The sequence below is a fragment of the Petaurus breviceps genome, unplaced genomic scaffold (genome assembly GCF_028583685.1).
Source record: "Petaurus breviceps papuanus isolate PSGF00001 unplaced genomic scaffold, PetGlider_PUasm1.0 90763, whole genome shotgun sequence".
Classification (NCBI taxonomy): Eukaryota; Metazoa; Chordata; class Mammalia; order Diprotodontia; family Petauridae; genus Petaurus; species Petaurus breviceps.
In genome coordinates, this window is record NW_027187340.1 from 7,883,276 (window position 1) to 7,900,548 (window position 17,273).

Sequence of the window (17,273 nt, forward strand, 5' to 3'; positions counted from 1 at the left end):
TCACCTTCACTACAGTAGCAATCTCAATAGGGCTTATTTTCGGGGGAGGGCTTATTTTAGAGGAATCTTACACAGTAAGGGGAGGGCTTATTTTCGGGATAGGTCTTATTATCGGGGAAACACGGTATCACCATTATTCTGGTGTTGTCATGAGTAGAACTGCTTTTCTCCCTTTCTACACAATCCCTCCCCAAACTCCTACTGCCATTTTGCAAACATCATTTCCTTACATGGATTTTTCCTAGCAATCCCTTTTTAAAAAATCATTCTCAAATTTTACAAAGAATCAAAGTTGATTTTCACTGACTTATAGTTAATACCAAGCTCTCTTTGTTTTGCTTTGGAAACTGGAAAACTGTCATTCTTCAGTCCTGTGATAACCCTTCCATTCTACACCATCTTTCAGACATCACTGACTCAGCAATCACATCTATTGGTTCTTTTAGCACCCTGGGATATAGTTCACCTGGTGACAAATGTATCCTGGGTAATCAGGGCATATCTCCTGATTTACCTTGGGTTTATACCCCTCCCCTCATTAGCCATTTTTGTCTCATTAGCTGTGTTAAGTCCAAAAATGATTTATTCTCCTTCACAGAGAAAACAGAAGAAACAGAATCTGCCTTAACTATCAGGTATCATCCTCCCATCTGTCTTAAGCTTTTAGCAAATATAAGAAGAAAAAAATCACCTTTTTGTTTGTCTTTGGCACTTCTTTTTTTTTTTTTTAAGCAATCGGGGTTAAGTAACTTGCTCAAGGTTACACGGCCAGTTATTTCTGGGTGTGGTGCTGAGTGTCTGAGCCTGGGATTCGATCTCCAGGTCTTCTCAACACTGGAGCCGGTGCTCTTACTTGCTGTGCTACCTGGCCGCCCCTGTCTTTGGCACTTCTAAGTGACCTTCAGCTTTAGGCTGAGCTTCAGAACTCCTGAAACAAGGCCGTTAGGACCTTACTTGCTTGTGTATCACATGCCTTTTCTTCCACTTTAAAAATTAAGTTCATTGATAGTTCTTTTATAAGTTTCATTGATAGGCTCCCTATGCTTTCACATCACAGCCTAATCATAAGTTTCTTTTTCCTCTTCCTCCTCATCATTTTTTTCTCACTTTTGAGATCTCCCCATGTCCCTTGGACATCCATCCTTTCTCTGAAGTCTTTAAAATCTGTCCTCACAGACTATAGGTATGTCAGATTGTTCTGGGCTTTGCTTTCTTCTATGACAAATTCTAAAATAGCATGTTCACTTCCCCCCAAAAAGTTCCCATCATTTCAACTTATGCAACTAGTTCCTACTTGAGGAGAATTTGGTCTAAAAAATCAATCCCCTTTTATTGCTTCTTCTGCTTATTGAAGGATACAATTAAAATAAAGACAAACCAAGAAAAAATTAGCTGCTATGTCTGGATCATTGAAGCTCCCATCCATGCCTCCAGGACAGGTTTGTGGTCTGTGTCCTAGAGCATTTAGCCATTTCCTTTTTCTGTCAAGGTAGTCTTTAAGCCATGGTCCAGAAATCCAAAACCCGTTATAGGATCACATAGTTATGGTTGAAAGGCTCCTTAGAAGTCCTCTGGGCCAACCTCCTCCATTTACAGATGAGGAAACAGACTAAGTGTGGTTAGGTGATTTGACCAGGGTCACATAGATAGTAAGTGGTAGAACCAAAACCTGAATCCATAACCTCTGATGTCAAACCCACTGTACTAATACCCTACCTTCTTAATTAAGTTCCCAAATTTGCTTTTCTCTTCTGAACCCCTCACCTTCATTTGGAAACAGTGATGAAAATATCACCTATAAGGTCTTTAATTCATTGCCCAGGATTTCATATTCCTTCTCTAAACCCCTTCTGGCAGTATTAGATATGTCCCACACCCCCATGAAGCACCCAAAGTGGGATTTATTAGGTTTGACAAGTTTTAGGTGGTTCTCCATCATATACAGTTAATGTCTAGGCTAATGTCAAAGGTGGTGCCATATTGCATAGAGTGCTGGGTCTGGAATCAGGAAGATTCATCTTCCTGAGTTAGAATCCAATTTCAGATGCTAGGAAGCTGTGTGACCCTGGCCAAGTCACTTAACCCTGTTTGCCTCAGTTCCTCATCTATAAAATAAGCTGGAGAAGGAAATGGTAAACCACAGCAGTATCTCTGCCAAAGAATTCCCAAATTGGGTCATGAAAAGTCAAACACAACTAAACAACAAAAGAAATAGATGTTTTGATTCCTCTCAAAAAGGGAGACCCCAACCAACACCTTTTCTTCATCATTATCTTTTCTTTTTATACCTCTTACTGAATGATGTCTCGCAGATGGCACCTATGAACCTCTATCTTCTTTCTTTGAAGAATGTGCAGCTATCACTCATCAGAAGGTCCAACTCTCCAATTTGGCAAGTCTGTCCCCTATCTCCAATTTCTCTCCTTCTCTCTCTTCTCTGTGTCACATACTCCTATTCTCCAATATCCAGACACAGTTCAGAACTCGCTTCTGCTTCTTCACATCCTTTTTCTTCTCTCATTTTACAGTGAAGTCCCTCATTCATTTTCTTTAAAGGAACATTTTGGTCTCCCTTTGTTGTCATTGTTCATGTCTGACTCTTCATGACTCCATTTGGGATTTTCTTAGCAAAGATAGAGTGGTTTGCCATTTCCTTCTCCTGCTCATTTTACAGATAAGGAAACTGAGGCAAGTAGGGTTAAGTGACTTATCCAGGCTCACACAGCTTGGAAGTGTCTGAGATTAGATCTGAACTCAGAAGAGGAGTCTTCCTGACTCCAGGCCCAGCACTCTATATACTATGGCACCACTTAACTGCCTAATAACCTACAAAAGAATGAAGGCACAGTGAGTAGAGCACCAGCCCTAGAGTCAGGAGGACCTGAGTTCAAATCCGACCTCAGACACTTAACACTTACTAGCTGTGTGATCTTGAGCAAGTCACATAACCCCAATTGCCCTGCTCTCCCCCCTCCAAAAAGACCAGAGAGAGAGAGAGAGAGAGAGAGAGAGAGAGAGAGAGAGAGAGAAGTCACTCTAAGGTCCTACATTAAGCTACAAATGCCAGAAGAAACTTCCTCCTTTACTTAAGATCACAAGGATAAAATCCCTTAGGTTCACCTAGCTTCCTTGTAGGCCCTAGTATTTATTCTTCCAATTTGAGCTCTTCTCTGGATAATAACATGGTACCCAGATGCTTGACTACTGTGGCGTGCCAATGGTACAGCTGGGCCAAGTGAGTCTCATCCCAGGGAGATCAGAGGGACCAAGGAAAATATGATTGTTTTCTAGTCTCAATTTCTCATATTTCATCATCCTCATTCTGTAGCTCCAAGGAATACTGAGTTCTTTCTGGATTGTTATTATGGCACAGACCTAAAAGTATTCTAAATGAACTGAACAGCCTGTATTTATAGGCATAACTAATCCTGAACTGGAAAACTGTACTGTATAAAATACAGAGGATGACAGAAATATTACTCCAGATGGGAAGGAAGGCATGTGGAAGAGTCATGTTCCTAAGACAATGCTTTGCTGAGAAAGATATTAATACTAATAACAGCTAACATTTATATAGCACTTACTATATTCCAGGCACTATGTTAAGGGCTTTACAATTATTATCTCAATTTGATCGTCACAACAATCCTGGAATTATTATCACCAATTTGTGGTTGAGGAAACTGAGGCAGACAAGTTAAGTGGCTTGCTCCGAGTCACACAGCTAGAAGTACTTGAGTCTGGATTTGAGCACAGGTGTTCTTGACTCCAGCCTGGCACTCTATCAACTATATCACCTAGAAAAGAGACACTGTACAAAAAAATAAAATAAAATATGACAGGACTAACTTAAGTTCCATCTTTCAATCAAGAAATGAAATAATATGGCACATGGCTAGGAAAGAAAGTCAAGACACAGAAGCACAGGGAACAGAGAACTTAGTGATGGTGCAGGGGAAGTCAGGGTTGCAGAAAAGTGAGTGTTTGCTCTCCAAAGCAGGTGGGTGGTTCAGTGGATAGAGAGATGGACTGGAGTCAGGAGTTCTAATTCAGCCTAACTTACTAGCTGGGTGACAAGCCACTAGTGTACCTCCATTTCCTCAAACACAAAATAGGGATAACATAGGGGTGTTGTGAGATTAAATGAGATATCTGTAGCATGCTTAGCACAGTGCCTGAAACATAGCAGGTACTATACAAATGCTCAAATATTATTATTTATTAATATTGTCATTATCATTATCCCAAGAACAACTTCTGCTTATCCTCATCAACTTTTGCCTTGTTTGTGGGTTTGCTCTTACATCTCTCTCCTGAACAAATCTTATTTTTTGAGCTTTGTTTAAACCATTGATGCAGGAAGAGATACCAGCAATAAATAACTGAAACCCCTTTCACAAATGCCGCACTTAAGAGAAAGATGGATATCTCTTTAAATTATTTTCTTTTCCCTGTACTAAAACAACTCTTGCCAAATAACCAGATGCTATTAGAGACAGGAGGACTGATAAAGGAAAAAAAAGTCATCAAGTGTTTCTCTCTCTTAACCTTAGGCTTCTTGACAAGCTCTCTTCCAATTATCAAGGCTACACACAGTTGTTTTCAATTACACTTGATGGCCATAGGTGACAGTTGGAGTAAGTACTTTGATCTTGAAGGCATGTTGCTATTATCATAAACTCCTCCCCGCCTCCAACATACCAGCTTGTTTTTCTTATTCTCAATCTCTTATGGAACAGAAACCAGTTGCATTTATTTCCTAGGAGACAATTCAGATAAAGATGGAAACTCAGTAACTGGTTTTATAAATAAGCATGAACCTATAAATATAAGAAATGCCAGGTGGACAGCAGATCAAGCTGAGTCCTATTGCCTGAGTCTTGGGGGGGCAGGTGGGGTGACAGGAGAGAAGTACAAAGGAATATATTTTTTAAAGTAGCTGGGATTATCCATTTCCTGGACAGACTTCTGACTTGTCTTCATTAGCTTGCTGAAGCTTAGATGTGCCCTAGATATGTTTCTGCTTTAAGTGACCAAAAAATGTTTTTTTGTTTACGTGTTTAGGAAAGTTTGTCTTCCACAAGAATTGTTCTACATGAGCTGTGAGAGGGTAAACAGACAATTCTGGATAATGTTCGTTCATCTTGCTATTTATTAATTTTCTTCCTTCCAAATCAGGATCGTTTCTTTCACACTGCTTTTAGGCAAATTTTAGTGAAGGGAGGGACGAGAAGTCAAACAGACATGCCATCTAATCCAGTGCTACCTGACTATGGGCGATAGTAAAGCCATGATTAAGGTTTTGAATGGGTCATCCTGTTGAGAGGCAATATGATATAATGGATTGGATTTAGAGTAATAGAAGACAATTTGAATTCTAGTGGCAATCCAGCCACAAACTAACTGTGTGGCCTTAAATTTTCTCATCTGTAGTATCAGGTTATTGCACTTTACTATGTATAAGGTTTCTTTAAATTCTCTGAATCTAGATGGTGACACAGATGTGCCTTATTGTACAATTTCATAAGTTTGTTCATTGTTATTTTTTAAAGTACCTTAGCCCCTTCGTTCCTGATTCTTTATAAGTATGTATGATTTTGGTCTATCCTCTTTACTTATTTCTATCCAGGCTTGAAATTATTGTCCCATATAACAGGGTATGAGACAAGAATGGGAGTCTCCAGCCCTGAATTCTATTCCTAGCTTTACCTGATTCATGAGAGGGAAGTTCACAGAAGCAATTAGAATATATAATCAGAAAAGGAAACAAAGTCTATAATTCCTTGCCCAGGGCACTGGCAATGTGTATGAGTGCCAGAGACATTAAGAGCATTGTTTCTCCAATATATAGAGAGCCACCCTAAATGACCTGAAGCCAGTGGCATTTGCTTGTTTCTCATTTATTTAAAAGATAGAGATGGGAAGGTGACCCCAAAAATAAGCAATATGATCCCTAAGAATTTAGTATAATAGTACCAGCTTTACCACTTATTTCTATGACCTTAAGTGAATTACAGCCTTTCTGGGCATGAGATTCCTCATCTGTCAAATAAAAGGTTTGACCTGGAGAACTTCTGAAGACACATGAATCCCCCCCCCCCCCCACACACACACACACACACACACACACACTAAGTCTGTAAGCCTATGATTCTATGAAGATTCCTTTGCAAAAAAACTCTGCTAAAAGAATATCTTTTCTTAACATTGAGATCATCACATATATATATACACAAGTAGACTGTGGCATATTTCCAACAACGATCTTATATGCAAAAAGTGGCATAAGAATGGGGCAGCTAGGTGGCGCAGTGAATAGAGCATTGGCCCTGGAGTCAGGAGGATGTGGGTCAAATCCGACCTCAGACACACTTACTAGCTGTGTGACCTTGGGCAAGTCACTTAACTCCAATTGCCCTGCCTCCCCCCTCCAAAAAAGACCAAAAAAAATTTTTTTAAGTGGCATAAGAAGCGTTGAGAATATATATAATTGTGGGTGGCTAGGTGGCACAGTGAGTAAAGCGCCCCAGAGTCAGGAGAGCCTGAGTTCGATTCCGTCCTTAGACACTGAACACCCACACAAAAAAGCTAGCTGTGTAACCTTGGGCAAGTTACTTAACCCCAATTGCCCTCCAAAAATGTAAAAAAAAAAAAGAATATATAATTAAAATGTATTTTATATAAGATATATAATCAAATATATATTATATAATTATATAGTATGTATAAAATATATATAATTAAAATAAGAATATATATAAATGGTATAAAATATGAGAAGGTGGGCTTGTCATGCTCTAAGAACAAAGGATGACATATGGACAGCTCATAAGCTATGGTGCTTTCCTCCTAAAATGTAAAAAGACCTAAAAGGCCTCCAGACCATTGGGTAAGTACTATTTTCAAAATGTATAGAAGAACAAGTATAAGAATTGTGTGGGTTAAGATGGTGTAGATGGTTCACAACTGGCACTCATGGTGGGAAGACTCCATGTCAGTGAGATCACAGAGCTACTGAAATAGGCAAAGTATGGATTTCACTGTACCGGGTTTTATCCATCATTCTGATTTATTGAGGTCTTTTAGGGCCCCAGTTCTGTCACTCATCCTGTTAGCCATCAACATAACTTGTGTTATTCACAAATCTGATAAGCATGCCATTTATTCCTTCAAAGAAATACTGACTAGAATTGGGCCAAAGACTGAGAACTCTCCACTAAAGACTCTTTTGTTCTTATCTTTCAACCAGTTCTGCATCTACCTGTCCTGTCATTCTGTTCTATCTCTCCATCTTATACTCAGGGACATCTTGAGAGAGTTTGTCAAATGCCTTGTTGAAACCCAGACTTTATACTGTGTCTATAGCATTCTTTCAAGAAAAAAGAAAATAAGGTTAGTCTGGCACAGCTTATACTTCATAACTTTTACTTCATCTAACAGTTTCTAATTCATTTAAGTTTCTGTCATATTAAAAATCTAATACCCCCATAACAATTTTAAGATAGTGTATATCTATTGCTGCTGATTGTCCTCAGATGTGAACTCTGAAGACAGTTTGTTTTTCATAGGAAGATTTTATGAATGTTATTAAATCTGCTGCAGTTTAGGTAATGAAACTGATTCCCAATGGGATTTCACACACGGTGGGTTTACCCATCTCTTGGCTACATGCCAGACCAATGATTGAAAGATATATTCAGATACACAAACTTCTCCATTCTAACAAGGGGGCCCTAGCATTAGGACCACACATCTACCTATGTAGGCCAGAGAGTGTGTGCGTGTGTGTGCACGCACACACATACACACACACACTTTCAATGACCATCAGATGACTGATGCACAAAAGAGTCATTCCCGGCATCATTTTGATTATTATTAACAAAAACTATAATGTGTATAAATATTCTATAATATATATCACACTGCTAAACTGACAACTCATTAGCACCTGCCAATTGTCGACAGAACTCACATTCATTCAGTGTCCATCTTATACACATGTATAGTCAGCATAGTGAAAAGTGATTTTCTTTCCCTACGTTTGCTTAATTCTCCTCTGTGCCCTTGACACAGCCTTTTACAAAGAGACCATGAATAACTTAGGTTTAATTTATTTGTTTGTCTCACATAAGCCTGATTAGAGCAATTGAGAAAAATTACATTCATAAATCTTCTTGCCAAGATAATTAATTATGCACAAAATACCCCAATCTGCCTCTGATTTTCATTAATGAAGCAGATTATCTGCAAAACAAAATGCTGCCGGCACTGAAAAGGAAGGTCAGCTGCTCCACTTTCTATTTAAAATAAGCGCACATTTTTACATATTAAAAACATTGATAAAGAAAAGTGTTGTGATTATGCTTATCGACTCATCCTGTCCTTATTAGAAGCTGAAGAAAGAAGCTGCATTTTTCATTCTTTCTATTATGGGGAGTCAAGGTTTGGGGTTGTTACTTGGTGCTGCCACTGATGGAAATCTTTTTTTATCAGTTGTGATCCTTAGTCATTTACCTCCCCTAACAAAGGGGAATTAGCCATACTTCTGGATTCTACACTAGATTCTGATACAAATGCTTTAGGTCACAAGTATTTAAAATTAGACAAGTGCCAATTGCATCCTGAATAGGACATTCATTCAGGAAACTGCAGAGATCTTGTAGTCAAACTACCCTGTTACTATGCTTCTGTTGAATCAGCACTATGATTCTCCACTTAATTTTTGGTATTCCTAACCAAATAAAATTACTGTCAAAAAATAACTCAACTGAGGGGCATCTAGGTGGCTCAGTGAATAGAGGCCCTGAAGTCAGGAGGACCTGAGTTCAAATCCAACCTCAGACACTTGTGACCTTGGGCAAGTTACTTAACCCCAATTGCCTTGTCTTCCCTCTTCCAAAATAAAAACAACTCAAATAAAACACAAAATGTACCCAATAACTGAACCGACTTGCCATATGAACTTAGTAGAACACCATTGTGCCATTTAAAAAAATGAATGTGAAGAATTTTGAATCCATCTTGTTAGAGGCTGACAGAACTTGTGTTTTAGAATATTTTTAATGACTTTAGTCATCTCCAGACCATGATGAGACTTTGGTATAGGGTTCATATCAACAGGAGTGATGGAATCTGGGAGAAAATAACTGTGTTTATTGATATCAGAAATCATAAATGCTTTTTCAAGTGAATATGATGAAACATAAGCTGACTACAGTATTATCAAGCCATTTCTTCACTCTCCATTCATGACAAAAGACTGATTAAATTGGGATCTTTTGACTAGGTTACTGAGTTGCAAAGCTTATCCTGAACTTTCTGAAATCATTGTGATTTTTAACTATTGCAATGTAGGATAGCAGGAATAACAATGGAATGGAAAGAGTAATGAATTCAGGGTCAGAGAACGTGGGCTGAAAGTTTAGTTTAGCTGCTCACTACTTGTGGGACTTGGGCAAACTTTTTCCCTCGGAAACTCAGTTTCTTCATTTTCAAAGGGAAGTGATGGGATTAGATCATTCCTGATGCCCATTCAGTTCTAATTCTTCAGTACTTTAAGGATTTATGATTTAGATAACTGGTTTTCATCTCCACTAATGCAGGTCTCATTCCTTTTATGAATTAGTAGATAACCTATGAGAGTTGCTGCTTCTGAATTTTTCATTACCCTAAAACCAATATGGTGAAGAGCCTCTCCAAATTTAGCTAGTATAGTCCACAGACAAAAGGAATACAACCAATTTCCAGAACCAAACACAAACCATATTGGTAGGATGTGCTAGCACCTGCATTCCATTGCCATTGTCTTTGAGAATAAAGGATCTCTGTACATCACGATGAGGAACTAGAATAAGATTTAAAGGTCCAACTTTAAATATTTTAAAGCATTTCTATCACTTTGAGGAGTTTTCTTTGTAAACAAAATATTTCAGTAAAGTGATTTCAAAATCTATAAAATACAAATTATATGCCAGCAAAATTGAGAATTTAAGAGAGATGGAGGATTTTTACAAAAATATTCAAATGGGCAGAACATGAAATAGAGACCCTAAACAATCTAATTTCAGAAAATGAAGTTAAACTAACTACATAGGAACTATCAAAGAAATGAAATTGTGGTCCAGCTGGATTTATAAGTGAATTCTATTAAATATTTAAAGAACAATTAATATATACATACAATTACTATATATTAATATATAACAAATTATTTTTAACAATTAAGAAAGAAACCACTCTCTCAAACTCTTTTTGTGAGACAAAGAGAGTTCTAATAGCCAAATAATGAAAGGGTAAAACAAAGAAAGAAAATTACAGACCAAAGTCACTAATGAGTGTTGCTTTTTAAAATAAAATCCTACTTAAAAGACTACATCACCATATCCAAAAATTATTCACTATAGTCAATCTGGATTTGTATCAGACTCAAGAATTATTCATCATTAAGAAAATAACTAACATAACTAACTATATTAAAAATAAAAACACCTTCAAAGAACATGGTTATACCAATAGACAGAGGGAAAAACCTTTAAGAAAATATAAAGCTTATTTTTGCTTTAAAAAAACACTTTATAAAGTACAGTAGATCAACCATTTAATATGATAAATTTGTATATCCAAAGGGCAGCTAGGTATCATAGTAGATAGAGTGTCAGTCCTGAACTCAGGAAGACTCATCTTCCCAAGTTCAAATATGGTGTGAGACACTATCTATGGAACCCTAGACAAGTCACTTAACCCTGTTTGTCTTCGTTTCCTCATGGCAAACTTTTCTAAGTATCTTTGTTGAGAAAAACCTAAATGGGGTCACAAAGAGTCAGACAGAACTAAAAATGATGGAAGAACAACAATATAACTATATCCAAAAATTAGCATGATTTTCAAAGAGGAAATTGTAAAAGTTTTCCCAATAAAGAAATATATAAAACAAGGGTGCCACCTTTCTCCACTACTATTTGACATAGCTTAAGAAATGTTAGCAATGGTATTAATTCAAGAAAAAGAAAATAAAAGCCTAAAGATAGGCATAAAGGAGACACAATTATCCCCATTTGCTGATGACATGATAATTTACTTAGGAAACTACAGAGAATCAGCAAATACACTGAGACAATAGCTTCAGTAAAGCATCATATTAAACATAAAAATCAAAAGCATTTCTACATAGCAACAACAAATAGGAGGAAATACAAAGGAAAGTCCTTTCTAGATTCCTAAGAGGTTTAAGTTTACACATATCAAATTGGCGAAGGTGACAACAGATGGGAACAGTCTATGTTGGAGAGGCTATGGAAAGAGAGGTACACTAATAACCATTGATGAATCTATGAATTGATCTAATTATTTTAGAAAGCAATTTGAAATTATGTCAAGAAAATTACTAAAATGTCCATTCCCTTTGAATTACAGATTCCATTGCTACATATATACTTGAAAGAGGTCAACGACAAAATGGTTCTATACATGTCAAAATAGTCAAAAGCAGTACTTTTTGTAGTTGTAAAGAATTAGAAACAATATATATTGCTTAGGAAATAACTAAACAATTTATGATTCAGTAAAGCAATAGAATGTTATGTTATTGTCCTGTAAGAAATTATCAATATGCAACACAGAAAAGACTGGGAAGACTTAGATGGACTATTGCAAGGTGAAATAAAACCAGGAAAGCAATATATACAACTCTAACAATGTAAATGGAAAGAACAAAAGAGAAAAAAATGAAACTGAATGCTATGCAATTAAACTTGGCTATGCTATATAATTACACCAAACTTGGTCCCAAAGAAGAGATGACAAAATACATCTCCTCTTCTTTGCATAGATGAGTTTTTAATTTTACCTGCTCTAGAAAACTCAATTGATGTGTTAGTTAATTTTGTAGAACTGCTTTTACCCCCTCCATACACTTATCCTTTCTACATAAGCTATACTTTCTAAGCAGTTGTAAGAGTGACATATTTGGAAATAGAGGCATGAAAACAAAATCTATCTATACAAAAATTTAAAAAGTAATTTCTAGGCTATTAGTAGATAAGTTTTTATTTTCTCTTCCTTCTCTCTCTCTCTCTCTTGCTCTCTCTCTCTCTCTCTCTCTCTCTCTCTCTCTCTCTCTAACACACATACATGCACACATACACAGAGTGTCTTATGATGATACACATATGCACAATTAGTGTTACCAATTTGCCATGAATAGAGTATTAATGTAGGGTGAGTTTCCACTATGAATTTTCCTACTCTCATCCAAGCCAGCTTTCAACCAAGGCATATATTTTCAAGAGAACTGAAAAGTGGAGGTAAATACACAGTAGGGCAAAGCAAAGTTAAGTGGCCCATAATGAGAGCAAACCCATACTCTTTTCTTCACTGGCATAACCAATCATGGCAACCAGTCACCATGTAAGAAGGCTCTAACATTTAATGAGAATTCAGAGCCAATACACCACTTGTCAAAGAACATGATTCCTACTGTGGACTGCCTGATTGGTTTTTGTTTGTTTGTTTGTTTTGTTTGCTTTTTAATTAGATAGTAGTGGCACAATGCCTAGAAAACCAGCCTCACCCAGGAAGACCAGAGTTCAAGTCCCACTTCTAAGTGTGTGACCCTGGACACATTATTTTCCCTCTCAGTGATCTAAGCAGCACCCTCTAAGAATATATGTTGCAGGGGAGATGGCAATCTGCATTGATAGAGTTGCTTTCCTTTTCCAAGAGTTCCCTATAACAATAAAATCTCAGATCCAATCATTTTCCCTAATGACACTAGCAATTAAGTTCAAATCAGCATCATTAATATTCTCTACACTCTAAGAGAGTTATAGTCAGCATTTCAGAATTTCAAAGGTATATTTCAAAATAGCTATTTAGGAATATAAATTGAAAGGGGGATCCTTCAACTAAATTTCCACAATTTCCCATTCATTAAGCCAGTAAGATTATCTAATAGGGAAAATTATATATATAATCAACAATACTGCCATGATGAAGAGAGGCAGGCAGACTGATTGATTGCCACACAATTTTGAGCTGATAAATATCCCCAAATGCATCTAATTTTTTTCTATTTTAAACTGTATTCTTTCTCCATATGCATTTTGATTAAAGCATATATACCATCACCACACTACAAAACTAGAAAAATGCTACCGTGTTTCCCCAATAATAAGACCTATCCTGAAAATAAGCCCTCCCCTTACTGTGTAAGATTCCTCTAAAATAAGCCCTCCCCCGAAAATAAGCCCTATTGAGATTGCTACTGTAGTGAAGGTGACCCCCTGCACTACACGCTACATTACGGTACCCTCTGTATGCACCGTCCCCCCCCACCCCGTGAAATGCATGCCACACTCCGAGCTGCATCCAATCAGAGCTGCAGCAGTGAGCGCGTCATCCTGTTCTTCCCCAGTGATTTGCTTATTGAATAAAGGTACATTTTCTTGTTCACATTTACCTGTTTATTAAAATTGCTGTCAATGTTCATTAAAATAAGCCCTCTGGTGTGTTTCTGTCCAAAAAAATTAATAAGACAGTGTCTTATTATCGGGGAAACACGGTAGGATCCCACCTTTGGCAAGAGACCTTTCCTGGTCTTCTCCACTGCTAATTTCTTTCCCCTAAGACCACCTTCTATTTATTTTAGGTAGATAGGTAGATGGTAGGTAGAGAGGTAGATGGATGGATGGATGGATGGATGGATGGATGGATGGATGGATGGATGGATGGATAGGTAGACAGACAGACAGACAGACAGACAGACAGAATGTGCATAGTTATTTGCGTGCCAGCTCCTTGAGAGCAGGGTCTCTGCTTTTGCCTGTCTCTATTATCCCAAGTGCTTGGCATATAGTAAGTACTCAATAAATATTTGAGGACTGAATGATTTATGGAAGTGGTTTCTACAGAGGGACTCGTTTGACTGACAACTAATATGTTTCGAATGTGAGCTCCTTGAAGGCAGGGACTGTATTTTTGCCTTTCTTTGAATCCTTAGCACTTAGCACAATGCCTTACACATAGTAAGAGTTAACTGAGAAATTGACAGAAGTAGTTATTATAAAGGACAATATTTTAGATCGCCACAGTAGATGGACCTATTACATAGTAATATTGGTTTTTTTAGCCATATGTGCTTATATATGTGGAAATTTAGTTGAATCCAGTTATACCTACCTGTTGATTTAATGAAACCCTTTTTTTTGTTTCCCCTATATTATATCACACAATCCGTTGGACTTAATTTTTTTACTTTTTATCCAGACATTTTTACACTGTAAGATACAGTATTCTTAGTCAGATTTCTGTATAATCCAAAGTAAGAAATTCATTATAAAAATATACCATTAGAAGTACCTTTACACAGTGATAAAGGTGCTAGAAAAAGCATTAGAAGGTCAGGATTTTAATTTTAGTTAATCATAATCACAACTGACATTTATATATCGCTTTAAGGCTTGCGAAGGGCATACATCCCTTATCTTATTTGAGTCCCATGGTGCCCCTATGAGGTGGGTACTAGAGGTGTTATTGTCCCATTTTATAGGTGGTTAAGGGAAATGTCCCTGTTCACACAGCTAATAACTATCAGAGGTACAATTCGAAATCAGGTCTCTCCTGACACTAAGTCTCACACTGTTTCCACTCAATTATATTGCCTCTCATTAGTTTTATGTTCTATATTTCATTTAAATCCCATAACAATCCCATGAGGTTCTGCTTCTAAATAGGAAAGTTCATGGGAAGGGAAGGCAATAAGCATTTAAATAGCACTGATTATGCACCAGACACTGTGCTAAGTGCTTTTTCTTCCTCTACAAATATCTAATTTCATCCTCACAACAACCCTGAAAGGTAGGTGCTATTATTGTTTCCATTTTACAGTTGAGGGAACTGAGGCAAACAGAGATTAAGTGACTTTCCTAAGGTCACATGGCCAGTTAGTGTCTTAGACTGAATTTAAATCCAGGTGTCCCCGACTATAGGTCCTGCTCTGGAGAGCAATTTGGAGCCATGCCCATGTTGAGCCGAAAGGAGAGAGACAAAAGATCCCCGAGAGTAAAATTTGGAAGTGGACTTTATTACCGTGGGACTGCCAGGGTCACATGCCCAGATCAGACAGTGAGTTGGCATGTACAATGTGCCAGTTTCTAAAGTGATTCCAATAGTCAGGTTACGTAAGCCGAGACTACAATCAGTGATTTCACAGTGTATATTTGAATTTCCTGCAGGTGAAGTTTACCCTACACTGAGGGACAGGGAACCTAGAATGGAGGAAGATCGGAGGAAAAATGGGGAAGATCTGGTGGGGGGCAAGGGGCAAGGGATGAGGGAGAATGGGGAATATCCAGTGGGGGGCAGGGGACTGGGGGGAATGGGGAAATACCAGTGGGGGCAGGGAATGGGGGAGAATGGAGAATATCTGCTGGGGGGCAGGGGATAGGGGGAATGGGGGAATATCCAAGGGGGGCAGGGCACGGGGAAGAATGGGGAAACACTCAACAGGGATTTTACCCTAGGGTGAAATTCCTGCTCACGGATCAGTTGGGGGAGGGAAGAGTAGAGTCATGCTCAACACCCAAAGTGCAACCAAACTGTGCATACAATTTGATCCAGCAATACCACTACCAGGTCTGTATTCCAAAAAGATCATAAAAAAGAGGAAAGGAGCCACACATGCAAAAATATTTATAGTAGCTCTTTTGTGGTGGCAAAGAATTGGAAACTGAGGGAACGTCTATCAATTGGATTGATTGGGCTGAACAAGTTGTGGTATATTGATGTAATGGAATCCTATTGTGCTATAAGAAATGATAAGCTGGAAGATTTCAGGAAAAAAAAAACCTGGAAAGACTTACATGAATTGATGCAAAGTGAAGTGAGTAAAGCCAGGAGAACTTGTACAAAGTAACAGCAACATTGTGTGATGATCAACTATGAGTAATTTAGCTCCAGCAATATAACTATCACAGATAATTCCAAAGAACTCATAATGGAAAGTGCTATTCACATCCAAAGAAAAGTGATGTAGTCTGAATTCAGATGGAAGCGTACTGTTTTCACTCTATTTTTTAAATGATTTTTTACCTTGTGGCCTGTTTCTTCTCTCACAACATGACTAATATGGAAATGTGTTTATATGATTTCACATCTATAATCTATATTGAATTGCTTACTGTTTTAGGGAGGGGTAAAGGAGAGAGAAAATTTGGAACTCAAAATATTTTTAAATGACTATCAAAAATTTTCTTTACATGTAATTGGAAAAAATAAAATGCTATTTTAAAAGAACCAATTCCATGAACTCCGTGTTGTAGTCTGGTTGTTGTAGAAGCAGTGAGTTACCATAAGGCCATCACTGGACTGGATTCTATCACCTTTTACCCACTAAACTAAATAATCTATTTTAACAGAACACTGAGGAGGGGATTATCTTCCTTTCTTCAGAAAATCATTACTCCATTGCATGAGAGGAAATGTTAAAGCTACAAAAGATAGGGATGTCTGTCATTTATTCAATCCTGACTGTGATCATGCCCATAGCACATTCTTAGACCTTAATAAGCACCTGACTGCAAAGATTAACATTCCTGTGAAGCAGAAATGCAATGAGAATTGGGCAGCCAAAGGGTGGCCTTAATCAAAATCTCCAGCACTTAAGAAAGCATAATTATCACTTTTAACTGAAGAACATCTACAGGTCTTTAATGTTTGACTTTTTATTTTGAAATGTCAGTGACTTTTCATTTTCTAGTGAAAATGTATTTGCTTTTCCTCTTTTCTATAAACTCCTGATTTTCACATATGCCAAATAAAAACTGCTGTTAAATCATTTTGTCTTATGAAAACTTTCTCTACTTCCCATCAAACTTTTAAACTAAGAGTTCTTAACCTGGGGGCTACAGATCCCTTTGGAGGCCATGTATACATTTCAAAGTATCCATGAACTTAGCTAACAAAAATAATAACATCTTCATTTTCATGAACCTTTGGTTTCCTTTGTAATCCTATGCATTTAGAAACATTGTTCTGAGAGGGCATACATAGGCTTCACCAGATCACCAAAGGAGTCTATGGCACACAGAAAAGTAAGGAACCCTTGTTTTAAATTAAAATAAAATACTATGATCATTTTGATAAAATTAGGTTTCTGTTTGTTAGTTTGTTTTTAACTCCAGACTATCTGAAATTGCAAAAGGGGGTCACCTGTCAGGCTTTGTTTTCCAAATATGTTCTCTACACATGTGACCCATTGATTTTCAAAACTTTGC

At 37.4% G+C, this 17,273-nt stretch overlaps 1 protein-coding gene across 1 annotated transcript in view; it reads right to left on the bottom strand.

Annotated features, from left to right (window-relative positions):
- Nucleotides 1–17,273, bottom strand: part of CCDC141 (coiled-coil domain containing 141) — a 298,856-nt gene that overhangs the window by 219,773 nt on the left and 61,810 nt on the right. The gene's annotated exons all lie outside the window — the stretch shown is intronic.